Source organism: Ranitomeya imitator, chromosome 1, assembly GCF_032444005.1.
Source record: "Ranitomeya imitator isolate aRanImi1 chromosome 1, aRanImi1.pri, whole genome shotgun sequence".
Lineage (NCBI taxonomy): Eukaryota > Metazoa > Chordata > Amphibia > Anura > Dendrobatidae > Ranitomeya > Ranitomeya imitator.
In genome coordinates this window covers 463,572,036-463,582,763 of record NC_091282.1, presented here as the reverse complement: position 1 = coordinate 463,582,763, position 10,728 = coordinate 463,572,036, and positions in this window count along the sequence as shown.

Here is a 10,728-nt window from a genome sequence, read left to right as displayed (position 1 = left end):
ACCAATGTAACAAGGCCTACCATAAGTAACACACTACGCCACCATGGACTCAGATCCTGCAGTGCCAGACGTGTCCCACTGCTTAAGCCAGTACATGTCCGGGCCCGTCTGAAGTTTGCTAGAGAGCATTTGGATGATCCAGAGGAGTTTTGGGAGAATGTCCTATGGTCTGATGAAACCAAACTGGAACTGTTTGGTAGAAACACAACTTGTCGTGTTTGGAGGAAAAAGAATACTGAGTTGCATCCATCAAACACCATACCTACTGTAAAGCATGGTGGTGGAAACATCATGCTTTGGGGCTGTTTCTCTGCAAAGGGGCCAGGACGACTGATCCGGGTACATGAAAGAATGAATGGGGCCATGTATCGTGAGATTTTGAGTGCAAACCTCCTTCCATCAGCAAGGGCATTGAAGATGAAACGAGGCTGGGTCTTTCAACATGACAATGATCCAAAGCACACCGCCAGGGCAACGAAGGAGTGGCTTCGTAAGAAGCATTTCAAGGTCCTGGAGTGGCCTAGCCAGTCTCCAGATCTCAACCCTATAGAAAACCTTTGGAGGGAGTTGAAAGTCCGTGTTGCCAATCGAAAAGCCAAAAACATCACTGCTCTAGAGGAGATCTGCATGGAGGAATGGGCCAACATACCAACAACAGTGTGTGGCAACCTTGTGAAGACTTACAGAAAACGTTTGACCTCTGTCATTGCCAACAAAGGATATATTACAAAGTATTGAGATGAAATTTTGTTTCTGACCAAATACTTATTTTCCACCATAATATGCAAATAAAATGTTAAAAAAAAAACAGACAATGTGATTTTCAGGATTTTTTTTTCTGTTTGTCTCCCATAGTTGAGGTCTACCTATGATGTAAATTACAGACGCCTCCCATCTTTTTAAGTGGTGGAACTTGCACTATTGCTGACTGACTAAATACTTTTTTGCCCCACTGCATATGTGTGCTCAGTACAAACTGGCACATGACTTGTTTCTTCCAAGGACCATGATAAGGACGAGGGGGCACTCATTGCGGGTGAAAGAAAGGCGATTCCGACAGCTAAACAGGAAAAGGTTCTTTACAGTTAGAGAAGTCAGACTGTAGAATGCCCTACCACAGGAGGTAGTAATAGCAGACACTATAACAGCTTTTATAAAAGGGCTGGAGATTTTCATGATACACATAGCATTGTGGGTTATAGCTAGATTAGTGACGAAATGTACAGCTGGTGGAGAAAAGTTGAACTTTGATGCACCTAGTGTCATGATCCAGTTCTGAGTTTATGTTCAGCTGTTTTATCTCTGGACTGGTCATGTGGGAGTTAATCCCATCTGTCTGGGCTTATATGACTGCCAAAGCTTTCAGTGTTCAGGTGGAGGTGCCTTCAGAGAGAGCACTCTAGGAAAGGTGTGCTAATCTGAACCGTGGACATTACTGCCTGTTAGCGCGCTGGTCCCTGCTAGGAAAAGGACTACATTTCTTTTTATTTCTTTGTTTTACTGTTTTGCCCCCAGAAGGGTGTGTTTACTTTCCAAAGCTTGTTTTATGCTATCTTCAATAAACCAAGCATTTTCTTAAAGAGACAGTGTTCCTGTTATACTTCTGTGCCCAGCCGAGTGAGCCACTCTACCACACTTTCATCAAAGAACAAGGGGTTCATGCAGAACCAGAGCTTCCTTCAAGAAGTCAGACAGACCTCTATGAAATTGGCATCTGAGGGCCACATCGTTCCACTGGACCTCAGTGGACCACTCTCGGAATTCAGTACAGTAGTCCTAAGCGGTGTGGCTTCCATGTGTCAGATTCATGATTCTAGCCTAAGCGACATGGGAAAAATGCGTAAGTCTGAGGTCCACCTTGCAATAGGGACATGACTAGTCCCACCTGCTGGGACTCATCCCCTGAATACCAGGTTGTAGGGTAAAATATAGACTACAGCTATCCTTGAATACCCAAAACTGTTTTTTTCTCCCTTGAAAATGTATCAAAAAGGACCACTGCTGGATCAGAGAGACCTACTGAATGTCAAAAAGTGCAGTCATCTCAGTCTCCACTGGCAGCGAAAGGCTATGGTTAGTTTTCATAAAGCTAGCCACCTGACTCTGCAATGAAACTGTGAAGACTTAAGGTTCTGGTGTATTTCAGGCAGATCTTGAATCACTTGAATCAGGTTCATCACGTGATCACCAAGCATGTGAATGGGATCCATGCTGGTGAAAAATAGTAAAAGATCAGCTGCATTGGACACTGAGTTACTACTCATGGATAAGCCATGAGACAGTAGTCAAGAGGTCCGAGAATGGAAAATACCTGGAGGAAAGCCTGCAGGCTTGGCCAGATTGCTAGTCCATCACACTCCAGATCCTATAGGGCACCAGAGTTGTCACTCACAGCGTCCCTAGGCAACAGTAAGTGATGAAACAGTGAAAATACAGTAGATACTAATTTGGGGTGCATACAATGTTTTACTTAGATTTTTTAGGGAGGTGTGATGATTTAAAAGCCACAATTCTGATGTTTAAATTATTTTTTGTTTGCCATATTGGTTAATAAATTTTAGATTTTGATAGACCGAACTTTCTTGGATGTGGCATTATCAAATTAAGGGAGCCAGGGCATTCAAGCACCGTCACCTACTCTATTTGAACAGTGCTTTCAGACACATTTAAATGGTTAACAACAGTGATCTGAACTCAGCTCCAGTCACTGCTTTCACACACAGATACCAATTATGTAACAGCCGGATTCTACCACATATCAAGGGAGCTTAGCTCAAGAGCATCCTCAACACACACTCACCCTAGCTCTGATGTACACGTAAATCATTTTGTGCTAAGAGGCTAAGGAGGTTGTGATACTCCTATATGGTCATATTGGGTTTGCAAGCAGCCTCCTTGCTTTATTGCCCTATTCTTTTTTATCAACAGGATAAGTCTGCATTGAAATTGTAACACCAAGAAGGACAAGCCGTAAGGTTATATAAATTGAGGAAGTACCTGGTGTCTCCATGATACGCAACTGGTCAAATTTCAAGCATCTAATTCCAATGCGTGACATATGGGAGGGGCCTAAAAGCAAATAAACCTGAGACATAAAATCTCAAAAATCAGATCAAGTCAGATGATTGTGCAAAGTCTGCTGTTCGTTTATACGCTATTTATCGCCGCTTGTTGCAAACTGAATGACAGAATGTTTGAACTGAAAGACTTGGTTTACCACTCCAGTTGAGTTGCAACATTACTAGTGATGAGCGAATATCCTCGTTACTCGAGATTTCTCAAGCATGCTCGGTGGTCCTCCTAGTATTTTTTAGTGCTCGGAGTTTTAGTTTTTAGCGCCGCAGCTAAATGATTTACACCTGTTAGCCAGCATAAGTACATGTGGGGGTTCCCTAGCAACCAGGCAACCCCCACATGTTCTTATGCTGGCTAACAGATGTAAAACATTCAGCTGCGGAGCTAAAAACTAAAACTCCGAGCACTAAAAAATACTCGGAGGACCCCCGAGCATGCTCGAGAAATCTCGAGTAACGAGTATATTCGCTCATCACTAAACATTACATGCCCCAGTGTTTGGGAGAAAATGATGAACTGGAATGACAGCAAAACTTGTACAGAGGCAAATTTCTAAATGAACTCCTTGCAAGAAGAAGAAGAAGAAGAATAATTCCTCAAAATTTGATTTTCCACTTCAATTGAAATTTCATATTACGTATCAAGCCTAATGTGTCAAAAAGTGTCTACACAAACCATAAGAGGACATTTTGTATGACACTGAGCTACAAAACAGACATCCAGCTACAAGTGTTCTGTTGTCCTCACACCACTTTAAAAGGCTATCCAGGTGCAGAACAAGACAGCAGTGGAGGATGAAATGGTCTATACTCTTCACAATGATTTTTGTCATGGATGCAATGATAGCCAGAGATTGGTCTGAGCAACACCATGAAGAGACCTTCCCAAGGGAACATCAGACTGGTCCTACTCCTTGGATTATCATGTAGGTGGCACAATGTATCATAGCCAGACTCTTCTAGAGTTAATTCCAGGTACATAAAAGGCTGAGCATTACATTGATTTGGTTATGGAACCGATGGTGCGACCACTGCTTAAAAGTGTGCCAGGAACCGTTTTTCAACATTACAATGCCAGCCCTCATGTTGCTCGCACTACTTTGAGTAGCCTAAATTGCTAAGTTTCTCCTGACCTGTCTTCCATCGAGTACATTCGTGCATACAAAGCGCACACCCAAAATCACAAGACAATGTTGAAATTATGTGCAATATTTATTAGTAGACATTAGAGTTGAGCGACCTTGACCTTTTTAGAGTCGAGCCGGGTTTTGCGAAACCCGACTATGTCCAAAGTCGGGTCGAGTGAAATCGGCCGATTATGACGTAAAGTCGGGATCGACCGAAACACGAAACCCAATGCAAGTCAATGGGGCAGCATAGTCGGCAGTGAGTGGGGGCCAGGAAAACACCTAGAGTGGCCATTTTAATGTCAAAACCATCCATTCTTCTTAATGAAGCTTGTCAAGCGTAATTTACCTTATAATAATTGGAAGGCATTTGAAATTGGGGGTCATTTGGCTAAAGTTGTGGGGGGTAGGGCTGGTTCAAGTAATTAGTGGGCCCAGGAAATCTGGACCACGTCACGGCAGTGGAGCAGGGAGAGGTAAGTATTTCAACTTTGCAAGTGCTGTGAACCTGAGCAAGCAGGGGGGGCCCACTCGTTGGCATTGGCACTGGCACAGGGCCCCTCAAAGTACAGCGGTGTGTTTGCACGGCGGGGGCGCCTCCCACCGGCAGCAACACTTTTGCGTACTATGAGAGGCCCTGTGCCAGTGACGTCGCCAACTAGTATTCCTCCCCCCACCTGATGAAGGAACCTGCACTTTCATCTGCACCTTCCTCTTTGTCCCCGTGTAAGGTGGTATGGTATGCGGGAAGAGCAACCTGACTTTCAGCAGGGTCACAATGTTGTTGTGTAGCGTGCACGGGGAATGTTGCGTTATGGGTCAATGTACCAGCAGACTCATCTATCACTGGCTGGGCAATGGGCACGATGAAGTGGAAACACAGATATAGGCCCAAAGAAGAAAGTGGGCTAAATGCAGTTCAAAATTGGTAACACAGGAATAACCAGGGGGCATTGCAGTGGAGGACAACTGGAATGAGAGGCTGACACAGAGAGTAGGGCCAAATCAGTAAGTAGTCGAAATGCAGTTCAAAATTGGCAACCGTAGTAAACAGGCGGCACAGCTTTGTTCAGTGGAGGAGAACAGCAAGGAGTGGCAGACACCGATAGTAGGCCCCAAACCAACTAGTACGCCAAATGCAGTTGTTCCATTTAACCACAATTTAATGAGAGCCTGAAGATAGAAGCTCAGGAAAGGCAACCTGGGGAACACCTTGGAGTGTAACACACCATCTCTCTCCACCCCATACCCATTTTGTATGGCCTAATGCAGTGTACTTTTCTACAACTACTAAACGAGAGTCGGAAGACCGAAGCAATGGCAAGGAAACCTGGGGAACACCTTAGAGTGTAACACACCCTCTCTCTACACCCCATACCCAATTTGAAGGCCTAATGCAGTGTAGTTTCCAAGAACTACTAAACGAGAGCCGGAAGATCGAAGCTCAGGAAAGGCAACCTGGGGAACACCTTGGAGTGTAACACACCCTCTCGCTACACCCCATACCCAATTTGAAGGCCTAATGCAGCGTAGTTTCCAACAACTACTAAACGAGAGCCGGAAGATCGAAGCTCAGGAAAGGCAACCTGGGGAACACCTTGGAGTGTAACAAACCCTCTCTCTACACCCCATACCCAATTTGTAGGCCTAATGCAGCGTAGTTTCCGACAACTACTAAACGAGAGCATGAAGATCGAAGCTCAGGAAAGGCAACCTGGGGAACACCTTGGAGTGTAACACACCCTCTCTCTACACCCCATACCCAATTTGTAGGCCTAATGCAGCGTAGTTTCCGACAACTACTAAACGAGAGCCGGAATATCGAAGCTCAGGAAAGGCAACCTGGGGAACACCTTGGAGTGTAACACACCCTCTCTCTACGCCCCATACCCAATTTGTAGGCCTAATGCAGCGTAGTTTCCGACAACTACTAAACGAGAGCCGGAATATCGAAGCTCAGGAAAGGCAACCTGGGGAACACCTTGGAGTGTAACACACCCTCTCTCTACACCCCATACCCAATTTGAAGGCCTAATGCAGTGTAGTTTCCAAGAACTACTAAACGAGAGCCGGAAGATCGAAGCTCAGGAAAGGCAACCTGGGGAACACCTTGGAGTGTAACACACCCTCTCGCTACACCCCATACCCAATTTGAAGGCCTAATGCAGCGTAGTTTCCAACAACTACTAAACGAGAGCCGGAAGATCGAAGCTCAGGAAAGGCAACCTGGGGAACACCTTGGAGTGGAACACACCATCTCTCTACACCCCATACCCAATTTGAAGGCCTAATGCAGAGTAGTTTCCAAGAACTACTAAACGAGAGCCGGAAGATCGAAGCTCAGGAAAGGCAACCTGGGGAACACCTTGGAGTGTAACACAACGTCTCTCTACACGACGGAAGGGCTGATTCTTAGGAAGGAAGGCTGTTGGAAATAAGCATTGCGCGTCCGAGGGTGATTATATTCTTATTAGGTATATACTCACCCTCGGACGCGCCCTGCTTCTTTATTTGGAATGAATGTTTATTTGCAATGTGGTGTTGACTTTCTCTATTATTTTGGTAATTAATGATTTTATTATTTTCATTATTTTGCATCTTCTCGGCAATAATATAAAGAAGACGCGACAGGACAACACTCGGTGGATGCCATATGTGTGTTTTCAATTTAAAAAAACTTTCAGTTAACTACTTGCAGGAGAAAGTAATTGTAGCTGGTGGCCATTTTTAGTACTGTACCAGATTAGAGTTGTGTGTTTGTTTTTAATGTTAAAATGTCTGCATTTGATATCTCACCAGTATTTTCTTTTTTATAAGCAAAATACTTATTTTTATATTTTCTGATGTTGGTTCCAGGGGTACACGGCCAGCAGTGCCCTGGTCAGTGTAGTAGTAGTTGAAAGAATGGACCGCAGACAGGCATCGAAGGCCTAAAATAATAACACATGGCTGTAGGCAATTTTAAATTGGTTCCAGGGGTACACGGACAGCAGTGGTGTGGTCAGTGGAGGCCTAGTGGAAGGAGTGACCGCAGAAAGGCATCGAAGGCCTAAAATAATAACACATGGCTGTAGGCAATTTTAAATTGGTTCCAGGGGTACACGGGCAGCAGTGACCTGGTCAGTGTAGTAGTAGTTGAAAGAATGGACCGCAGACAGGCATCGAAGGCCTAAAATAAAAAAATTGGGCTGGCTGTAGGCAATTTTAAATTGGTTCCAGGGGTACACGGGCAGCAGTGGTGTGGTCAGTGGAGGCCTAGTGGAAGGAGTGACCGCAGACAGGCATCGAAGGCCTAAAATAATAACACATGGCTGTAGGCAATTTTAAATTGGTTCCAGGGGTACACGGGCAGCAGTGACCTGGTCAGTGTAGTAGTAGTTGAAAAAATGGACCGCAGACAGGCATCGAATGCCTAAAATAATAACACATGGCTGTAGGCAATTTTAAATTGGTTACAGGGGTACACGGACAGCAGTGACCTGGTCAGTGTAGTAGTAGTTGAAAGAATGGACCGCAGACAGGCATCGAAGGCCTAAAATAAAAAAATTGGGCTGGCTGTAGGCAATTTTAAATTGGTTCCAGGGGTACACGGACAGCAGTGGTGTGGTCAGTGGAGGCCTAGTGGAAGGAGTGACCGCAGACAGGCATCGAAGGCCTAAAATAATAACACATGGCTGTAGGCAATTTTAAATTGGTTCCAGGGGTACACGGACAGCAGTGGTGTGGTCAGTGGAGGCCTAGTGGAAGGAGTGACCGCAGACAGGCATCGAAGGCCTAAAATAATAACACATGGCTGTAGGCAATTTTAAATTGGTTCCAGGGGTACACGGACAGCAGTGACCTGGTCAGTGTAGTAGTAGTTGAAAGAATGGACCGCAGACAGGCATCGAAGGCCTAAAATAAAAAAATTGGGCTGGCTGTAGGCAATTTTAAATTGGTTCCAGGGGTACACGGGCAGCAGTGGTCTGGTCAGTGGAAGTCTAGTGGAAGGAGTGACCGCAGACAGGCTTCCAAGGCCTAACATAACAAACTTGGGCTGGCTGTAGGCACTTTTAAATTGGTTCCAGGGGTACACGGGCAGCAGTGGTCTGGTCAGTGGAAGTCTAGTGGAAGGAGTGACCGCAGACAGGCTTCCAAGGCCTAACATAACAAACTTGGGCTGGCTGTAGGCACTTTTAAATTGGTTCCAGGGGTACACGGGCAGCAGTGGTCTGGTCAGTGGAAGTCTAGTGGAAGGAGTGACCGCAGACAGGCTTCCAAGGCCTAACATAACAAACTTGGGCTGGCTGTAGGCACTTTTAAATTGGTTCCAGGGGTACACGGGCAGCAGTGGTCTGGTCAGTGGAAGTCTAGTGGAAGGAGTGACCGCAGACAGGCTTCCAAGGCCTAACATAACAAACTTGGGCTGGCTGTAGGCACTTTTAAATTGGTTCCAGGGGTACACGGGCAGCAGTGGTCTGGTCAGTGGAAGTCTAGTGGAAGGAGTGACCGCAGACAGGCTTCCAAGGCCTAACATAACAAACTTGGGCTGGCTGTAGGCACTTTTAAATTGGTTCCAGGGGTACACGGGCAGCAGTGGTCTGGTCAGTGGAAGTCTAGTGGAAGGAGTGACCGCAGACAGGCTTCCAAGGCCTAACATAACAAACTTGGGCTGGCTGTAGGCACTTTTAAATTGGTTCCAGGGGTACACGGGCAGCAGTGGTCTGGTCAGTGGAAGTCTAGTGGAAGGAGTGACCGCAGACAGGCTTCCAAGGCCTAACATAACAAACTTGGGCTGGCTGTAGGCACTTTTAAATTGGTTCCAGGGGTACACGGGCAGCAGTGGTCTGGTCAGTGGAAGTCTAGTGGAAGGAGTGACCGCAGACAGGCTTCCAAGGCCTAACATAACAAACTTGGGCTGGCTGTAGGCACTTTTAAATTGGTTCCAGGGGTACACGGGCAGCAGTGGTCTGGTCAGTGGAAGTCTAGTGGAAGGAGTGACCGCAGACAGGCTTCCAAGGCCTAACATAACAAACTTGGGCTGGCTGTAGGCACTTTTAAATTGGTTCCAGGGGTACACGGGCAGCAGTGGTCTGGTCAGTGGAAGTCTAGTGGAAGGAGTGACCGCAGACAGGCTTCCAAGGCCTAACATAACAAACTTGGGCTGGCTGTAGGCACTTTTAAATTGGTTCCAGGGGTACACGGGCAGCAGTGGTCTGGTCAGTGGAAGTCTAGTGGAAGGAGTGACCGCAGACAGGCTTCCAAGGCCTAACATAACAAACTTGGGCTGGCTGTAGGCACTTTTAAATTGGTTCCAGGGGTACACGGGCAGCAGTGGTCTGGTCAGTGGAAGTCTAGTGGAAGGAGTGACCGCAGACAGGCTTCCAAGGCCTAACATAACAAACTTGGGCTGGCTGTAGGCACTTTTAAATTGGTTCCAGGGGTACACGGGCAGCAGTGACCTGGTCAGTGTAGTAGTAGTTGAAAGAATGGACCGCAGACAGGCATCGAAGGCCTAAAATAAAAAAATTGGGCTGGCTGTAGGCAATTTTAAATTGGTTCCAGGGGTACACGGGCAGCAGTGGTGTGGTCAGTGGAGGCCTAGTGGAAGGAGTGACCGCAGACAGGCATCGAAGGCCTAAAATAATAACACATGGCTGTAGGCAATTTTAAATTGGTTCCAGGGGTACACGGGCAGCAGTGGTCTGGTCAGTGGAAGTCTAGTGGAAGGAGTGACCGCAGACAGGCTTCCAAGGCCTAACATAACAAACTTGGGCTGGCTGTAGGCACTTTTAAATTGGTTCCAGGGGTACACGGGCAGCAGTGGTCTGGTCAGTGGAAGTCTAGTGGAAGGAGTGACCGCAGACAGGCTTCCAAGGCCTAACATAACAAACTTGGGCTGGCTGTAGGCACTTTTAAATTGGTTCCAGGGGTACACGGGCAGCAGTGGTCTGGTCAGTGGAAGTCTAGTGGAAGGAGTGACCGCAGACAGGCTTCCAAGGCCTAACATAACAAACTTGGGCTGGCTGTAGGCACTTTTAAATTGGTTCCAGGGGTACACGGGCAGCAGTGGTCTGGTCAGTGGAAGTCTAGTGGAAGGAGTGACCGCAGACAGGCTTCCAAGGCCTAACATAACAAACTTGGGCTGGCTGTAGGCACTTTTAAATTGGTTCCAGGGGTACACGGGCAGCAGTGGTCTGGTCAGTGGAAGTCTAGTGGAAGGAGTGACCGCAGACAGGCTTCCAAGGCCTAACATAACAAACTTGGGCTGGCTGTAGGCACTTTTAAATTGGTTCCAGGGGTACACGGGCAGCAGTGGTCTGGTCAGTGGAAGTCTAGTGGAAGGAGTGACCGCAGACAGGCTTCCAAGGCCTAACATAACAAACTTGGGCTGGCTGTAGGCACTTTTAAATTGGTTCCAGGGGTACACGGGCAGCAGTGGTCTGGTCAGTGGAAGTCTAGTGGAAGGAGTGACCGCAGACAGGCTTCGAAGGCCTAACATAACAAAATTGGGCTGGCTGTAGGCACTTTAAATTGGTTCCAGGGGT